Source organism: Heterocephalus glaber, unplaced genomic scaffold (assembly GCF_053883595.1).
Source record: "Heterocephalus glaber isolate CG9 unplaced genomic scaffold, H.glaber_assembly_v1.0 deba00001569, whole genome shotgun sequence".
Taxonomy (NCBI): domain Eukaryota; kingdom Metazoa; phylum Chordata; class Mammalia; order Rodentia; family Bathyergidae; genus Heterocephalus; species Heterocephalus glaber.
Genome location: NW_028258354.1, coordinates 2189945 through 2197292, shown reverse-complemented (window position 1 = coordinate 2197292; position 7348 = coordinate 2189945). Strand labels below are relative to the sequence as shown.

General features: G+C 42.9%; 1 pseudogene across 1 annotated transcript; it reads left to right on the top strand.

Annotated features, from left to right (window-relative positions):
• The first annotated feature begins 54 nt into the window (after positions 1-54).
• LOC147823702 (enolase-phosphatase E1 pseudogene) lies at positions 55-7199 on the top strand (annotated as a pseudogene). Its single transcript, XR_015443409.1, has one exon. The product of XR_015443409.1 is annotated as an enolase-phosphatase E1 pseudogene (transcript).
• Positions 7200-7348: the final 149 nt, after the last annotated feature.

The following is a 7348-nucleotide window of genomic DNA, read 5'->3' as shown; positions in this document are numbered from 1 at the left end:
CCTCTCCTCGCCTTTATCATATTCTGCCCCTTCGGCTGGAAGCTCTGTGCATCGCTGTGGCCTCCACAGTCCTTGGCGCTGTGCTTTTGCGTCTTTGGAAAAGGAAATTAAGGCGAAGAATTGGCATAGTTTTCTCATTTAATTTTACAGGAGCAAGTTGAGGTGAGAAGAGCCAGATTTATTTTCAAGGGAAAGAACCATCTTTGTCTGGAAAAGTGTGCATCCAATGAAGGAAGAGACTTCACAAACAGAAAACCAGGCAATTAAATATCAATATACTACTTTCCATGACTCCAGAAAACAATTGATTTTTGCTCTTGGTAAAAGTGGGGAGAACAAAAGCAGGACAGAGACAGACAGAGATTGGTCAGCAAAAAAAGGAGTGGATCTAGGTGGTGCAAGAGCAATGGGAATTCTCCCATGGTGGAATGCAGAAAGGACATTCTAAAACTGGTGCCGGACTTAGTGTCATAATCCCAGCATTCAGGAGGCTGAGGCAGGAGAATCACTTCGAGTTCCAGGCCAGCCTGACTTACATAGTGAAACCCTGTCTCAAAAAAAAGACTGGTAGCCCTGCTGCTTATTTTATTTATTTACACTGAGGATTGAATGCAGGGCCTTCACACTGAGCTGCATCCCCAGCCCTTTTTTTGTCTTTTAGGACAGGATCTTGTTAAGTTACTAAATGGCACAGGCTGGGTTCACTGTTGCAGTTCTGCCCCAGCCACCAAAGTAAAGTAGGTGGAATTACAGGGAAATCTCATCATGGCTGGCCTGATGCTGAATTAAAAGACTTAAGCTGCTGGGATGCAAGCCTTCATCTTCTTTCTAAATCTTTAGTCAAGTTCTCCACATGCAAGGAGAGCTTTGTCTAAGAAGCATTGTGGGGAGGGTAGCAGAGGATAGAATAAAGTCTGTGTTGCAGTGCGCGTCTAATTGATGAGGGGAGAAATCTTGCCCAGAAACAGGGCCCTGCAAGCATATATAAATCCTTCAGTTCGTTGAAATTAGCATTAATTTTGGGACTTCCTGCTGTTAGATACGAATTGATTTAAAGTTAGACCCCATATTCTCTGGATTTCAAATTAGCAGGAACCATCCCTTTAACTCTTTGTAGCTCACATTTAACCTTTTGTTAGGAAGTTACTTTCACCCCTGTCTACTGTACAGGGAAACTCCTCACAGTTAAGTGGCAAAGCTGGAAGCCAGGTCTGGATGATCACCAGCCTCCCACACATACACACTTTTGGTGCAGGGATTGAGCCAAGGGCCACAGAGGCAAGAAATATGCTCTACTACAGAGCTACATCACCAGTCTCTCCAAATCTGTTAAAAAAACAACAACCCAAAACTAGTGTACCTCCATAACAGTAAGTACTTACTAGTTAAATAAATAATTATTGGGTGTGGCTAAGTGGTAGAATACCCATTTAGCATGCAGAGGCCCAGCACCAAAAGCAAATTTTAAAAAATACTGACCAAATGAATATCACCTTTCCTTTTCCTTTTATCCCCTTTCCTCCACCTAGTAGAGGTACCTGAAACCCCAAGGATAGAATGATCTCCTTTTTCTCTCTTAACATCTTTTCCTCTCAGTGTTTCAGGGAGGGCCTGTTATGGCTTTATCCCCCCATCTCCCTCCCCACTATCGTACAGTATCTCCTTCCATTTCAAAGATGATAATCTATGGTGGGCGTGGAGGTACACATGTATCATCCCAGCCCTTGGGAAGCTGAGGCAGGAGAACTGCAAATTCAAGCCTAACCCAGGTAATTTGGCAAAACCTATTTCAAAATAAAAACTAGAAAAGGGACTGAGGATGTAGCTCAGTGTGAAGGCCCTGAGTTCAATCCTCAGTACCAAAAAAAAAAAAGCAATCTGGAGCTGCCCTCAAGTGGGTATATGACCTTGAAAGAGATTCATTCTAACTTCACCCTATCCCCGGACCCACCTCCTCTGACTAAAGGGAGAGACATCTGCTTAGAGTGAGGACTAAGGATCTGACTGGGTAAAAGACAGAAATTAACTAGGATACAAGACTGAACTGTGACCTCATTAACATTCCATCTTAACCGAGTTAACTGCTGCAGAATCCCCAAGGTCCAGCAGGCCTGCCAAGCCCATTTGCTTGCTGTCCCCCTACTAATTAGATTAGCTAATTACTGCCATTTAAACCTTTCCTAGTTCACTCTCAGTATTTGAAACAACCAATTTACGGCCATGGCCCTGCCATTCTATATTAAACAATTTCCTTAAGTACTGACTCAAAACACACCTCCTCCAGAAGGCCCTCTGGATTGAAGGGTCTATTGTCCTATATTCTTTGTTTCGTGGATATATGTGTATCCTTCTGTTAAGTTAGAAGCTCCTCAGAAAGAGACATCACTGTGCACATAGTGAGTCTTAAAATTTATCAGAAGAATGAAAACCAAAGATTAAAGAAAGGTAAGCATCCTCCTAGAGTTAGCCAAATATAAATTCAGTAGTTGAATCTATGCTTGTCTGAAAGAGAGGACTTAGTCATCAGTTCTGTCCTCCTCACGCTGAGCCCTGGAAGTATCAGTGCAACCTGCATCACATCCCTTCTTTCTTGCTCTAAAAACTCTTAAAAATAACTCTTCTAGTCCTTCCTCCTCTTTCCAGCTGCCCAGAGAACCAGGCTGGCAACTTCCTTTTCACCTCCACCCTGGTGCCAGACCCAGGCACGTGACCCCGGCTCAACCCTTGACTCTAATTCCTCAGGTTACCAAGAGCTATTTTGGACAATGGAGCCCGTGTACTCCCCTCCTCCTCTCCTGTGGGCTGTATCCTAGCTTGGCTCTTCCTGGATGCTTCCTTGTACCCATTAGCCAAGGAGGAGACACATCCCGTTCCTGAAACCCTCTATTCCAGCTACCTTCAGTTTCTACTTCTTCAGCCTCCTGCACTTCATCGAATATTAAGTGTCTGTTCCCATATGCTTATCTGCTAAAGCTAAAAATAAGAATTTAATGTATACTTTTACCTTCAGAAAGCTCAAAATTCTTTCTTTCATTAAAAGAAAAAAAAAAAAAAAGAAATCCCAGGCTGGGTGTGGTGGCACATGCCTGTATATATCAGCACTAGGGAAGTTGAAGCAGGAGGATGGTTGGAGTTCAAGGCCAGCCTGAACTACACAGTGAGACCTTGTTTCCAAAAAAAAAAAAATCCCAAACAATTTACAGGCCTGAATTAGGGAAGAAAATCTGACTGGCTAATAAACAGTTTAAAATTGCAAAGTATGGCAGAGCACATTTATGATCCCAGCTACTCAGGAGGCTGAGGCAGGAAGGAGGATTGCCTTGAGTTCAAGGCCAGCCTGGACTATATAGTGCATACAAGGCCACCCTGAACTACATAGCGAGACCCTGTCTCAAAATAAAATAAGATAAAAAGGCCGAACCAGGGATGTAGTTCAGCGGTGCAGTGCCTGCCTGGCAAGTGCAAGGCCCTGAGTTTGATTCTTAGTACCAAAAAAAGAAAAAGAAAGGCCGAGTATGGTGGTGCACACCTGTAATCCCAGGACTTTGGAGGCTGAGGTAGGAGGATCACCGTGAGTTCAAGGCCAGCCTAGACTACCTAGGGAGAGCCTGTCTCAAAAAAACAAAATGAGGGCCAGGGATTTAGCTCAGTGGTTCCACCGCCTGCCTTGCCAGCACAAGGACCTGAGTTCGATCTCCAGTACCAAAAAACAAACAAACGAACAAACAAAAAAGGGCTGGGAATATAACTTAGCACCAGATCACTTGCCTAGCATCTGTGAGGCTCTGGGTTCAAGCCACAGTACTACCCCACCAAAAAAATTTTAAAATCCATTCTGAAATGTCAGATGCTTATGTCATAAAAATATAAGATATAAGATGAAGCCATATGTTGTACAGCATGTATGCTTATAATTCCAGAATCCTTTTTTTTTTTGAGTCCTTTGTTTTGTTTTTTGGTACCGGGGATCAAACTCAGGACTTTGCCCTTTAGAGGCAAGTGGTGGAACCACTGAGCTAAATCCCCCATCCTTTTTTTTTTTTTTTCGTGGGGTTGAACTCAGGACTTTGTGCTTGCCAGGAAGGCACAGAACCACTGAGCTAAATCCCCACCCAGCCCAATAATTTCAGCATTCTTGAGAGGCTGAGACAAGGAGGTTGCAAGTTCAAGTCTAGCCTGGGCAATTTAGTGACTTGGCAAGAACCTGTCTCAAAATAGAAAATTAAAAATGGACTGGAAGAGCCAGACATGGTGGTACATGCCTGTAATCCCAGCACACAGGAGGCTGAAGCAGGAGGATCTCTGTGAGTTGAAGCCCAGCCTGGCCTCATAATGAGTTCAAGGCCACCCTAAACTACTTAGTAAGACCCTGTCTCAAAAAAATGGGAATATTTTGATCCCCGATACAAAAAAAAAAATGGGAATGTAAAGGCCAGGGATTTAGCTCAGTGGTACCGCATCTGCCTGACAAGCACAAGATCCTGAGTTCGATCTGGTACTGGGAAAAAAAATGAAAATCTAGCTCAGTGTGAAGCTCCTAGGTTCAATCCCTACTACCACACACACACACAGGCACACACACACAGGCACACACACACAGACACACACACGAGCACATACACATGATGAAATGAGAGACAAAAGTGTACAGTTTAAGCTAGATTGGGGTAGTATAAACTCAGTGTTTAGGAAAAGGCAAAGAGCAACTGAACACAGTAGCCCTCCGTGACAGCCCCCCTGCCCCTGTCTGGGCTACACAGTGAGTCCAAGGCCAGCCTAGACTACATAGTGAGACTGTCTCAAAACAAAGCAAATATGGTGCAATGAAGCTGTTTAACCATGGAAAATTTCCTAGGAACATTTTGTTGTACTAGGCTTTGAACCCAAGGCCCCATGCATGCTAGACAAGGACTTTACTATTGAGCTATGTCTCTGACCCTTGTTACTTTTTGAGACAAGGTCTCCTTAAATTGCCCAGACTGGCCTCAAATTTGTGATCCTCCTTCAGTCTCCAGAGTAGCTGGGTAGCTGGGATTATAAGTGTGCATAGTAAATGTAAGCAGTATTTCTTGTCTTGTGTTTTGTCCCAGCAATGTTGGCGATCCAACTCAGGACAGCACACATACTAGGGAAATGCTCTAAAATCCTAAAAGGGGCTGGGGATTTAGCTCAGTGGTGCCGTGCCTGCCTCGAAAACACAAGGTCCCGAGTTTGATCCCTGGTACCAAATAAATAAATATTCTAAAAGGTATAGAGTGGGGAGAGCAGCGCTGAGTGCCCGGTGTGAGGAGATGGTCGGGCTCTTGGTGCCCGCCGAGGTCACTGTGATCCTGTTGGATATTGAAGGTACCACAACCCCGATTGCTTTCATGAAGAACATTTTATTTCCTTACAACAAAGAAAATGTGCTAGAGTATCTGCAGATACACTGGGAGGAGAAGGAGTGTTGGCAGGACATCAGCCTTCAGAGGAAACAGGCTGAAGCAGATGCCCACCTGGATGGGGCTGTTCCCATCCCTGCAGTATCTGGGGATGGGGCGGATGACCTCTGGCAGATGATCCAGGCTGTAGTAGGCAATGTGCATTGGCCGATGTCTCTGGACCAGAAGACCACAGTGCTCAAACAGCTGCAGGGCCATATGTGGAGGACGGCATTCACAGCTGGACATGTGAAGGGAGAGTTCTTTGCAGATGTAGTTCCCGCAGTCAGGAAGTGGAAAGCAGCTGGAATGAAGGTGTATATCTACTCTTCAGGGACCGTAGAGGCACAGAAACTGTTATTTGGGCATTCTACAGAGGGAGATATTGTTAAGTTTTTTGATGGTCACTTTGGTACCAAGAATGGACATAAGGTGGAGAGTGAGAGTTACCGAAAGATTGCAGATAGCATTGGGTGCTCAACCAACAACATCTTGTTTGTGACAGAGGTTACTTTAGAGGCCAGTGCTGCTGAGGAAGCAGACGTGCACGTAGCCGTGGTGGTGAGGCCTGGCAATGCAGGGCTGACAGACAATGAGAAGACTTAACTACCGACTCATTACCTCCTTCAGTGAGCTCTGCCTGCCTTCGTCCACATAGACCCTCAGTGTCTAGCTTTATTCTGATGGTATGTGAGTGCTCCGATTCATTTCCATGGGCACATAGTGAAAAAAAGTACTCAGCCCATTGAAAATGTAACTTATTTAAAGATGCTTTATATGGAGACACTGTTTTAGACCATAATTATCCCTTGTTGAAAGCAAAGTGTAATTGATAGAAATTGCTAAAATACAGATCAAATACGTTAGGTTTATCTGGTCATTACCAAAATGGAAAGCCAGTTATCATTCAGAAGTCTTTATTTTTAATGGCAAATAATGTCAGAGAGATTCTCAATAATAATTCATTGTCTCTGTGTAATTGTGTAATTGAGTTACAAGATTATATCAGTTGCATTTTATATTTGTCTTCCTGTATATAAATGAAAAAGTTACCTGTTTCTGTTCCAAAAGAGCAAAATTGGGAAAGAAAAATTAACTAGAGCGTTGATCAATCAAGTATTTGTTACATAAGAAGAGATTTGCTAATCATATGGCTCCTACAGCAAGCACTTGGCCTCTCAATGAAAAAGTGCACTGATTCAACAACTGAAAGTGAAGTGTAGCGCTTAACGTTTAACAGAATAGTCCTAATCCTGCCGGCTGTTATCGTCATAGATTTTACAGTTGCCTTTTTAACTATGTCTTAGCACAGTTTGAGACTATATGTCAATTGCTATTTACTGTTTTTTTTAATTTACTGAAATGAGCCCATAACATCAAAAAGAGCTCTAGTACATAGTATTTTCCTCTGAAATGGATGTGAGAAATGTAAATTTTATAACAGCATTAGTAATCTTGGTTCATTTCTAATATTTCATGTCAGTTTCATGCATTTCCTTCTCAAGTTTTTAAAAAATAAAAAAAAATAAAAGGTATAGAGTGATACATAAATTTTGCTGTCTTTCCTCATTTCTTTCCCTCAGTTTTTCTTTCTAGGAAAAAAATAAATAAAAAATAAAATACAAGGGGCTGGGGATTTAGCTCAGTGGTTCCGCTGCCTGCCTCGAAAGTGCAAGGTCCCGAGTTCGATCCTCGGTACCAATAAATAAACAGACAAATAAATAAAATACAGTTACAAGTCTTGAGTATCTTTCCAGCAGGAATCAAGATATTGAAAGCAAGAGAGCTCTGTGTCTATGCCTGACAGGAGGCTAAAATGCTGCTTTTTTCCAAATGTGTTCCCTGCAACATATTGAGTTGCTAAATTCTGAACAGGGCTGTAAATTATGAATTGTACGAGTTTTCAATCTCCACTTTCGTCCTTTACC